Here is a 12,500-nt window from a genome sequence, read left to right as displayed (position 1 = left end):
ACACAGGCACTAGAGGACAACACACACACACACAGGCACTAGAGGACAAAACACACACACACACACAGGCACTAGAGGACAAAACACACAGGCACTAGAGGACAAAACACACAGGCACTAGAGGACAAAACACACACAAACAGGCACAAGAGGACAACACACACACACACACACACACACACACACACACACACACACACACACACACACACACACACAGGCACTAGAGGACAAAACACACACACACAGGCACTAGAGGACAAAACACACACACAGGCACTAGAGGACAAAAAACACACACAGGCACTAGGACAAAAAACACACACACAGGCACTAGAGGACAAAAAAAACACACACAGGCACTAGAGGACAAAACACACACACACAGGCACTAGAGGACAAAATACACACACACAGGCACTAGAGGACAACACACACACACACAGGCACTAGAGGACAAAACACACACACACACAGGCACTAGAGGACAAAACACACACACACACACAGGCACTAGAGGACAAAACACACACACACACAGAAACTAGAGGACAACACACACACACACACAGACACTAGAGGACAAAACACACACACACACAGGCACTAGAGGACAAAACACACACACACACAAACTAGAGGACAAAACACACACACACACAGAAACTAGAGGACAACACACACACACAGGCACTAGAGGACAACACACACACACAGGCACTAGACGACAACACACACACAGGCACTAGACGACAACACACACACACAGGCACTAGACGACAACACACACACACAGGCACTAGAGGACAACACACACACACAGGCACTAGACGACAACACACACACAGGCACTAGACGACAACACACACACAGGCACTAGACGACAACACACACACACAGGCACTAGACGACAACACACACACACAGGCACTAGACGACAACACACACACACAGGCACTAGACGACAACACACACACACAGGCACTAGACGACAACACACACACACAGGCACTAGACGACAACACACACACACAGGCACTAGACGACAACACACACACACAGGCACTAGACGACAACACACACACACAGGCACTAGACGACAACACACACACACACAGGCACTTGAGGACAACACACACACACACAGGCACTTGAGGACAACACACACACACAGCCACTAGAGGACAACACACACACACACACACACACACACACACACACACACACTAGAAGACAACACACACACACACACAGGCACTAGAAGACAACACACACACAGGCACTAGAAGACAACACACACACACACAGGCACTAGAAGACAACACACACACAGGCACTAGAAGACAACACACACACACACTAGAGGACAACACACACACACACACAGGCATGAAAGTGGTAATAGACTAGAGCAGAATAGCAAAAACATCCTATTATCTTTACGTAATAAAATTTACTTGGCTTTTAACGTTAAAAAACATGAATTGTTAATCAAATTCTGACGATGAATTCGGTTAAGATTCCAATACTGCTGTATTGCGCAGTGTACAGAATTAAAAAACATTTTTATATATTATTTCAAAGCTACTTCAGAAGGATAAAACCCTTTGATCATCAATCAAAGAAATTCTCAGCTCCAACCATGTGATTCAAAACTATCAGCTTCCAGCATGCATAAAAAGCTCTCAGCTCCAAACTTACACCTCACAATCCCCATCTAGAAGAAGGCATTACAACTCTCTCCTCTCCCAGCATGGAGTTTCAAGAATTCAATACATCCTTCTCAGCTCGTGGGATCATCCAACACACCCTTCTCTCAGCTTCCAGGCACATCCAACACACCCTTCTCTCAGCCTCCAAGCACTTCAAACACACCTCCCTCTGCTCCCAGGAGTATTCAGTTTATGATTAACAGCTCCCAGATGAATCCAGCAGCCCTCTCTGATCTCACGGCCTACATCAGGTCACTCCCCACTCCCTGCATGTAATGGACCAGCCTTAGTTATCTTCTTGCATCACATCCTTCTCAGCTTCAAATCCTCAATACATCTCTCATCTTCAAGGTCTCCACATTCCTCACGTCCCTCATCTCCCAGCAAGCATCATGCATCTAAGTTTGCAACATCAACAAAGCCTCCCCCAACCTTATAAAGATGGAGATCGTATAAAGTTATCTGGTTGCCCTCCATAACCGACTGGGTGTAACCCACTACACATTCCTCTTCCCCTCATTAATCACACCACATCCCTCCCCTAAACTTCACCTCCCCCCCCCCTGACCCTACCACCTACCACAAGTTCCCTTATCCATCGTCAGTCACACCCCCCCCCCCCTTACCCACGAAACCCACGCATCTTTCCCTGCCAGCAAAATCCAGCACGCCTTCCCCCTCCCTTCCACTGGCAGTAGTTCAAGTTGTTGGGAACTTTTCCTGTCACCCCGTTCTCCTGTCCCAGCTGTTTGGAATCGGATTTCCTTTAAATGCTATAGTCATAATGGCTTGGAAAATTATTTGATAATTTTCCTACCTTATCATACGCCAAAGATTCCTCTGAACACACTCATTTTAGTGGGAAAGTAATTAGTATAAACTGTGTTTCTGATAAACAAAATGATTCCCAACACCTTCGCTACATGAAGGTCTGATCCAATTATTACAATATGACCTTTTTCACGGTGAAATTATTCACCCGAATGAATTTTATGATCACTGCATTATTCGTATCTCAATATTAGTTAAATTATATTAAAAATCCAGACGTACAGTGTACTTAGAGGCATCTATGAAGTTGACCATAACATTGCATAAGATATATTTTTTACAAGTGGGTACAGGAACAGACGACTGCTGACTCCTGTTAGCAAGCTGAGAGCTTACCCTTCTCATAGGTCATAGTAAGCCTTGCCTACTAGTTTCCCTGGAATACGACCCGCCAATCGTTAAACAACCTGGCACCCAATCACTGCTGGGTGATTGTACATAGAGGTGTAGACAGAGGTGTACACAGCTGTACACAGAGGTGTACACAGCTGTACACAGAGGTGTACACAGCTGTACACAGAGGTGTACACAGCTGTACACAGAGGTGTACACAGCTGTACACAGAGGTGTACACAGCTGTACACAGAGGTGTACACAGCTGTACACAGAGGTGTACACAGCTGTACACAGAGGTGTACACAGAGGTGTACACAGCTGTAAACAGAGGTGTACACAGCTGTAAACAGAGGTGTACACAGCTGTACACAGGTGTACACAGCCGTACACAGAGGTGTACACAGAGGTGTACACAGAGGTGTACAGCTGGGGATTGGCGCCTAGTCAATCCTCCCCGGCCAGGATACGAACCTAGACCGAATCGCTCGCGAAGTGTGGGGCGAGTGTCTTACCATTTGAATGAGTAAGGAGGGAGGGAATTAGCAAGGGAAAGCGCCAAGCCATTACGACTATATAGCACTTGGAACGGGTCAGCATGAAGATTTGGGACCGGGCGCAAGGGGGGGGGGGAATGGTGCCCAACCACTTTGACAGTCAGGGAATGAACGCCGACCTGCATGAAGCGAGACCATCGCTCTACCGTCCAGCCCAAATGAGTAAGCAGAGAACGCGAGGACATGAGTGGAAGATAAACACGATAATTGAGCCACAGAGACAGGTAAAATAACTTTCTTGTACGAGGTCATTTAACGAATTACAGACGTTTAAAATGATTTGCTAAGAATGTATGAGATTCGGGAGAAATGACATTAGCTGACAACTAGAAGCAAGAGTCCTAGAGCTAAACACCATTCTGGAAATCCTTCTACGTAGGTAGTCACCACTCTGCCCCCCTCACCCGGCCCACCACCGCCGCCTCTCCTCCTCCCTCTACCAACCAGAACACCCAGACCAGCCAAGCTTCTCCTGTACTTGTGAACTGGAGAGCTTGAGTCCGATCTGCATAAAGTGACAGTGGCCCTCGAGGCCCCGTGGCGGGACAGTGGCCCTCGAGGCCCCGTGACGGGACAGTGGCCCTCGAGGCCCCGTGACGGGACAGTGGCCCTCGAGGCCCCGTGACGGGACAGTGGCCCTCGAGGCCCCATGACGGGACAGTGGCCCTCGAGGCCCCATGACGGGACAGTGGCCCTCGAGGCCCCATGACGGGACAGTGGCCCTCGAGGCCCCATGACGGGACAGTGGCCCTCGAGGCCCCATGACGGGACAGTGGCCCTCGAGGCCCCATGACGGGACAGTGGCCCTCGAGGCCCCATGACGGGACAGTGGCCCTCGAGGCCCCATGACGGGACAGTGGCCCTCGAGGCCCCATGACGGGACAGTGGCCCTCGAGGCCCCATGACGGGACAGTGGCCCTCGAGGCCCCATGACGGGACAGTGGCCCTCGAGGCCCCATGACGGGACAGTGGCCCTCGAGGCCCCATGACGGGACAGTGGCCCTCGAGGCCCCATGACGGGACAGTGGCCCTCGAGGCCCCATGACGGGACAGTGGCCCTCGAGGCCCCATGACGGGACAGTGGCCCTCGAGGCCCCATGACGGGACAGTGGCCCTCGAGGCCCCATGACGGGACAGTGGCCCTCGAGGCCCCATGACGGGACAGTGGCCCTCGAGGCCCCATGACGGGACAGTGGCCTTCGAGGCCCCATGACGGGACAGTGGCCCTCGAGGCCCATAAAGAGAAAGTTTCCCTCGAAGCTTTCCTCAATCTTGTATCGTCTTGAATACTTAAATTTCCGAAAATTATTCCATGTAACATTTTTTTCATGAATTGTATCGTTTCATAATAATTTATAATTATAACATTTAAGAAAATTCCTATTGTTCCCATCAATTTTTTTTTTTTGACCAGAACAAAATATTTTTTATTTAGCTATTTTCAACGAGAAAACAGGGGGGGGGGAGGGGAAGGGGGCGGAATTTACGTCTTTTCGTTTACATATAATCAGACCAAAAATGTAAATCAAAATTTCCATTAATAAAGACATACAAAAGATTCATGAGTCGTTATCGAGATTTACGATAACAGTAAATCTCTCACGAATCAGCCCCTAAATGTAGTCTATCCTCATGTTCTCGTTATATTGTCTGTTATACTGTAAAGGTGTTCAAAGTATGTAGTGAAGCGGTATTCTATGTATTGAAGCGGTATTCAAAGTATGTATTGAAGCTGTATAAAAAATGTGTATTGAAGGGGGTATTCAAAGTATGTATTGAAGCAGTATTCAAAGTATGTATTGTACCAGTAATCAAGGTATATATTGAAACGGTATTCAAAGTATGTATTGAAGCGATATTCAATGTAGTGAAGCGGTATTCAGTGTAGTGAAGCGGTATTCAAAGTATGTATTGAAGCGGTATTCAAAGTATGTATTGAAGCGGAATTCAAAGTATGTACTGAAGCGGTATTCAAAGTATTGAAGCGGTATTCAAAGTATGTACTGAAGCGGTATTCAGTGTAGTGAAGCGGTATTCAAGGTATGTATTGAAGCGGTATTCAATGTAGTGAAGTGGTATTCAAAGTATGTATTGAAGCTGTATTCAATGTAGTGAATCGGTATTCATTGTAGTGAATCGGTATTCATTGTAGTGAATCGGTATTCATTGTAGTGAATCGGTATTCATTGTAGTGAATCGGTATTCATTGTAGTGAATCGGTATTCATTGTAGTGAATCGGTATTCATTGTAGTGAATCGGTATTCATTGTAGTGAATCGGTATTCATTGTAGTGAATCGGTATTCATTGTAGTGAATCGGTATTCATTGTAGTGAAGCGGTATTCAATGTATTTGAGCAATATTCAAAGTATGTACTGAGGTGGTATTCAAAGTATGTACTGAGGTGGTATTCAAAGTATGTTTTGGATCGATATTCAAAGTATATATTGGAGCGGTATTCAAAATATGTAGTATAGTAGACATCCTTCAATCCCGTGGGGTTATGGAGTTGTGCCCTGGGTATCTAGTTGTTGTAGTGTAGTTGGATGCTGTGGCTGTGAAGGCCAACCCGAGAATGACAGTCCCGACTGCAGCGAGCGCAGATAAACGCCGAAACGGGTGCGTCTGACAGTGGTCGAGACCACCTCTGAAGTCTATTATCCTCCGACGGCCTCTTCAGTTCACCCTCGAATTGCTGGAGTCCCTCCTGCAACTTTGTGTGGTTTGGTTTCTGGAACCATTTATGTCCCTCCCTCTAAATCTCCTCCCTTATTCCCACCATGGGTTCGAATCCCAGGTGATTAGACGTGCCCTAGGTCAATGTATCCAAGGTCCCAATCCGTGGGCCTAACGGATTTCACCCCTTCCCCGCTTTCCTAGGACCAGGCAAATTCCAGCTATCCAGGGAACCTGTCGATACAGAGGCAGCTACAGAAGAGGACACACAGAAATCTGTGCCCTGTAGTTACACAACTGTTCCGATAGGCTCGATCGCAATCTATTCAGATGAGAACACGTTCTCATCTGATTAGACCACGCTGGAGTCGCTTTGATATATTCAAAGTATGTATTGGAGCGGTATTCAAAGTATATATTGAAGCGGTATTCAAAGTATGTATTGGAATAGAGTAATAAAGAGATTAAGTTTATTTTTGGGAAAGCGGTAAACCAATATTAAAAAAAGCCGCAGAAACGTATAAAGACCAGGAGCCGGGATATGAGGATAGAGGGAAGGAACGCTGCCAGACCACTTGGGCCATCGGGAATCGAACACCGGCCCTGCAAGAAACATCGACGTCGTCTTACCGACCAGTTAAAGTTAACACAGCTAGTGAATCATAGTTGTATTGAACAAATGGCACTGAGAAAGATGTGTGAGAACGATCTAATGAGAGAACGATCTAATGAGAGAAAGATCTATTGTGAAGATGACAAAATAGACATTAAGAAATCAATAACAAATTTCTGCAATGAACAAAAAAAATCTATTATGTCTGCTGATTAAAAATCTTACCCAGTCTATGAAGATGTCATTACTACAATTCCTCTAATATATCAAGCTTTTAATCTGTAAATCCATATGTATGTAAATCATTTACAAGAGGTTAAGCCCCGCACAGAATTGTCATTGCAAAAAGATTATTTAGTTTCATCAAGTCTGCCAAACTATCTGTAAATACGCCAGTCTGCTGTATCAAGGCAAGATCGAACAATGTGAAAATACGTAATTAACTCGCCAATTCGACCATCCAACCAAATTAGTCATATTCGCTAATCTTTTGCTTCATTACAAATAAATCCGCTGATTACTCACAATCACTCGTAAACTAAATAACACACAAAATCCAGCTATGCAATAATTAATCGGCCAGTCATTCAATAAATCCGTCTGGTCACAAATCCGTCTGGTCACAAATCCAATAACGCATTAATACATGAAATCTGTAATAAGTCATCACTGAGCTCATCTGTCAGTCCGTCCGTCCATCCGTCACTCGGGCAGACAGTCTCCACCTGAACACTCCATGTTTCACCATCAATACCTTCACCACTTGAGGAGTGAAATTAGTTTGGGATTAACCAGGATTATTTGGGAGAGGGAGATGACGGAGGGAGGAGAGGGAGATGAAGGAGGGAGAAGGATAAGGAGTAATAGGAGAAATAGGAGGAGAAGTAGGAAAAGGAGGAGAAACAAGAGGAGGAGGAGGAGAAGAGGAAGGGGGAAAAGTGAATGAGAGAAGAGAGGTAGATGAATACAGAGGAAGGGGAGGGGGAAAAGAATGCGCAGGAAAAGAGGGAGGAAGGCAGAGAGGAGAGAAAATTGTGGGTTGGAAGGAAGGAGGGAAGGAGCGGAAAGGAGGGAGAAGAAAGAACGAGGGAGGATCAACTAGAAGAAAAGAATGAAAAGAGTAATGGAAAAAAGAAAGAATGGGTAAAATGGGAGAGGAATGAGAAATGTCAGAAGAGGAATGAAAAAAAGCAATAAGAAACATACAACATGGGAGAAGCAGTTCTGAGAGAGCACTCGAGGAAAGACCAGGTTAAACAAATATCTTGGAAAGAGTGATGTCAGGTTTTTTTCTAAATTGCCGATTTCGGAATATAAATTGTGATTACTTACTAGAAGAAACCCGCCAGCAGTTGCCAGCCTTAGTGGGAGGTCTGATGTGTCGTGTGTGGGGGCATGGTGAGGGGTGTCGTGTCGTGTCGTGTCGTGTCGTGGTGGTGGTGGTGGTGTCGTGTCGTGTCGTGGTGGTGGTGGTGTGTCGTGTCGTGTCGTGTCGTGTCGTGGTGGTGGTGTGTCGTGTCGTGTCGTGGTGGTGGTGGTGGTAATGTGTCGTGTCGTGGTGGTGGTGGTGTGTCGTGTCGTGTCGTGGTGGTGGTGGTGTGTCGTGTCGTGTCGTGTCGTGGTGGTGGTGTGTCGTGTCGTGTCGTGGTGGTGGTGTGTCGTGTCGTGTCGTGGTGGTGGTGTGTCGTGTCGTGTCGTGGTGGTGGTGTGTCGTGTCGTGTCGTGGTGGTGGTGTGTCGTGTCGTGTCGTGGTGGTGGTGTGTCGTGTCGTGTCGTGGTGGTGGTGTGTCGTGTCGTGTCGTGGTGGTGGTGTGTCGTGTCGTGTCGTGGTGGTGGTGTGTCGTGTCGTGTCGTGGTGGTGGTGTGGTGTGTCGTGTCGTGGTGGTGGTGTGGTGTGGTGTGTCGTGGTGGTGGTGTGGTGTGGTGTGTCGTGGTGGTGTGGTGTGGTGTGTCGTGGTGGTGTGGTGTGGTGTGTCGTGGTGGTGTGGTGTGGTGTGTCGTGGTGGTGTGGTGTGGTGTGTCGTGGTGGTGTGGTGTGGTGTGTCGTGGTGGTGTGGTGTGGTGTGTCGTGGTGGTGTGGTGTGGTGTGTCGTGGTGGTGTGGTGTGGTGTGTCGTGGTGGTGTGGTGTGGTGTGTCGTGGTGGTGTGGTGTGGTGTGTCGTGGTGGTGTGGTGTGGTGTGTCGTGGTGGTGTGGTGTGGTGTGTCGTGGTGGTGTGGTGTGGTGTGTCGTGGTGGTGTGGTGTGGTGTGTCGTGGTGGTGTGGTGTGGTGTGTCGTGGTGGTGTGGTGTGGTGTGTCGTGGTGGTGTGGTGTGGTGTGTCGTGGTGGTGTGGTGTGGTGTGTCGTGGTGGTGTGGTGTGGTGTGTCGTGGTGGTGTGGTGTGGTGTGTCGTGGTGGTGGTGTGGTGTGTCGTGGTGGTGGTGTGGTGTGTCGTGGTGGTGGTGTGGTGTGTCGTGGTGGTGGTGTGTCGTGGTAGTGGTGTGTCGTGGTGTGTGTGTGTCGTGGTGGTGTGTGTCGTGGTGGTGTGTGTGTCGTGGTGGTGGTGTGTCGTGGTAGTGGTGTGTCGTGGTGTGTGTGTGTCGTGGTGGTGTGTGTCGTGGTGGTGTGTGTGTCGTGGTGGTGTGTGTGTCGTGGTGGTGTGTGTCGTGGTGGTGTGTGTCGTGGTGGTGTGTGTCGTGGTGGTGTGTGTCGTGGGGGGGGGGATTATCGGGAGGGGGCGGGTGTGTCGTTGAGGGGGGGATGTATGGAGAGAGGTGTGTCGTGGAAGGGGGGGTTGACGTACCGTGGAAGGGGGGGAGGGTTGACGTACCGTGGAAGGGGGGGAGGGTTGACGTACCGTGGAAGGGGGGGGGGAGGGTTGACGTACCGTGGAAGGGGGGGAGGGTTGACGTACCGTGGAAGGGGGGAGGGTTGACGTACCGTGGAAGGGGGGTTGACGTACCGTGGAAGGGGGGGTTGACGTACCGTGGAAGGGGGGTTGACGTACCGTGGAAGGGGGGTTGACGTACCGTGGAAGGGGGGTTGACGTACCGTGGAAGGGGGGTTGACGTACCGTGGAAGGGGGGAGGGTTGACGTACCGTGGAAGGGGGGTTGACGTACCGTGGAAGGGGGGGTTGACGTACCGTGGAAGGGGGGTTGACGTACCGTGGAAGGGGGGTTGACGTACCGTGGAAGGGGGGTTGACGTACCGTGGAAGGGGGGTTGACGTACCGTGGAAGGGGGGTTGACGTACCGTGGAAGGGGGGTTGACGTACCGTGGAAGGGGGGGGACGGTTGACGTACCGTGGAAAGGGAGGGGTTGACGTACCGTGGAAAGGGGGGGGGGTTGACGTACGGTTGACGTACCGTGGAAGGGGGGGTTGACGTACCGTGGAAGGGGGGTTGACATACCCTGGAAAGGGGGGGTCGACGTACCGTGGAAGGGGGGGGGGTCGACGTACCGTGGATGGGGGGGTCGACGTACCGTGGAAGGGGGGGGGTCGACGTACCGTGGAAGGGGGGGGTCGACGTACCGTGGAAGGGGGGGTCGACGTACCGTGGAAGGTGGGGGGGTCGACGTACCGTGGAAGGTGGGGGGGGTCGACGTACCGTGGAAGGGGGGGGGGGTCGACGTACCGTGGAAGGGGGGGGTCGACGTACCGTGGAAGGTGGGGGGGGGTCGACGTACCGTGGAAGGTGGGGGGGGTCGACGTACCGTGGAAGGGGGGGGGGGTCGACGTACCGTGGAAGGGGGGGGGTCGACGTACCGTGGAAGGTGGGGGGGGTCGACGTACCGTGGAAGGTGGGGGGGTCGACGTACCGTGGAAGGGGGGGGGGTCGACGTACCGTGGAAGGGGGGTGGTTGACGTACCATGGAAGGGGAGTGGTTGACGTACCGTGGAAAGGGGGGGGTTGACGTACCGTGGAAGGGGGGGATTGACGTGCCGTTGAAGAGAGGGTCGACGTACCGTGGAAGGGGGAGTTATTGACGTACCGTGGAAGGGGAGTGGTTGACGTGCCGTGGAAAGGGGGGGGGGTTGATGTACCGTGGAAAGGGGGGGGGGGGGGTTGATGTGCCGCGGGGGGGGGGGGGTCGGATAAGGTGTCATTGGGGTGTTGGACGAGGCGTCTTAAGTGAGCGCTCAAGACCATGAATTACGAGATGTGCGTCTGTAGATTGGACGTCGGAGCTAGCGGTTTGTCGAGTCTTGAGTTGAAGGCAGAAATGGATTTGGTGTAGCAGCAAGCAGAGCTTCTCAGTCATGGAAAAGGACAAGCTCAAAAGTCCTCTGCATGGGAAAGATGTGGCACATGAGAAAACGTTTATGATTAAGACAAAGAAAATCTATGGTAAATGGGCAGCATTTGAGTACAACAACCCTGTCACTGCCCTCAAGGTCGAACACTGCATATATCAAGTTATCCAGGACCGGAGAAAGACATAAGAAGTAGGATATTACAGAAATGTCATCAAATGAGGTAAATATTTTAATTTGTTACAGCGACAAGGCATTTTGCAATAATGGCTGAATTATACGATGTGTGTTAATGTGTGTTATCTTGGCGCTGTGTTACGCAAGGAGGAACATGTTGAGAGTTAATGGGAACAAATCAATTTTCTCATATAATGGAAAAAGGCATGACAAAGAAAACCGGAGGAGTAATTGCTAGTCAATTATAGGAGGAGTCACAGACAATTTTATAAAATTGATATTCAAAGCCACTTCTTATAACTTATTACTGAATTGATGTTTCAAATACATGGTGTAACACCCCCGGTGCCCGGGTCAACCCTGTGCCTCCGGCCTCTCCCACACATCCCTATCCATCACCTCCCCCCCTTCCCCATCACACACCTTCCCCATCTTGATTCACCTTCGTACCCATTTTCACAAGACTGTCCTCATCACTGTAAAAACCTTCACCCCATACCCATCTCCATCCTCACACACTTCCCATGTCCCCCATATCACTGTAACCATTTTCACTACGCACTATACAGCGCTGTAACCACCACTGTCAATATCTGAATGCACTAATATTTAAATAACGAACTGGACGAAATTTTGATTGCACACATCATAGTGACCATCTTCGTAAAGATGCTGTGGCTGCCGATTCCCCATCAAGGTGAAGACGGACAAAGATACCGACCACCCTGTGAGAGAGAAAGCAAAATAAAAAATCACCAATCACCATGCAAATATGCGCGAGGCTGGGCTCCAAGCGTCTGGCTTCCATCCTTTAACAAATTGAATGGAGGTAGACCCGGCGATGCTCGAGTCTGTTCCGACCTCCCTGCCTCCAGTTCTGTCTCCAACCCATTCTCTCCCCGTCCCCCCTCCCCCTCTCTTCCATTTTCTACCCCCTTTTCTCTCCCTCTCCTCCCCTCTCTCTCTCTATCTATCTCTCCCTCCTTTCCTTCCTTTATTCCTCTCCCTCCCTCCCTCTCGTTCTCTCTTCTAGTAGGCCAAAGACACTTGAGTAACGTTGAATAGACATTTAACCAACATTTTTGTCGCTGATTCAATGTCGGTAACATTTAAAAAATCTATTGCCAACATGGAGAATCAAACCCCACATTCCAGGTTTCATAGGATTCGTTGGTTGTTTTCATAGGAGGTAATCCTACACCATGAGAGGCATGGGAGTCGACCCCAACCACCGGATGACACTCACCAATCACCATTCTTCATGCAAAGTTTTGTGAGGCTAAACGCAGAGGTCCAGTCTTCAACCTCAGACAGACAAATACAGTCAATGTCTTGAATAGATTTTGAATGGCCAAATCGATATTT

The sequence above is a fragment of the Procambarus clarkii genome, chromosome 25 (genome assembly GCF_040958095.1).
Source record: "Procambarus clarkii isolate CNS0578487 chromosome 25, FALCON_Pclarkii_2.0, whole genome shotgun sequence".
In the NCBI taxonomy this organism is placed as follows: Eukaryota; Metazoa; Arthropoda; class Malacostraca; order Decapoda; family Cambaridae; genus Procambarus; species Procambarus clarkii.
This window is presented reverse-complemented; position numbering follows the sequence as displayed.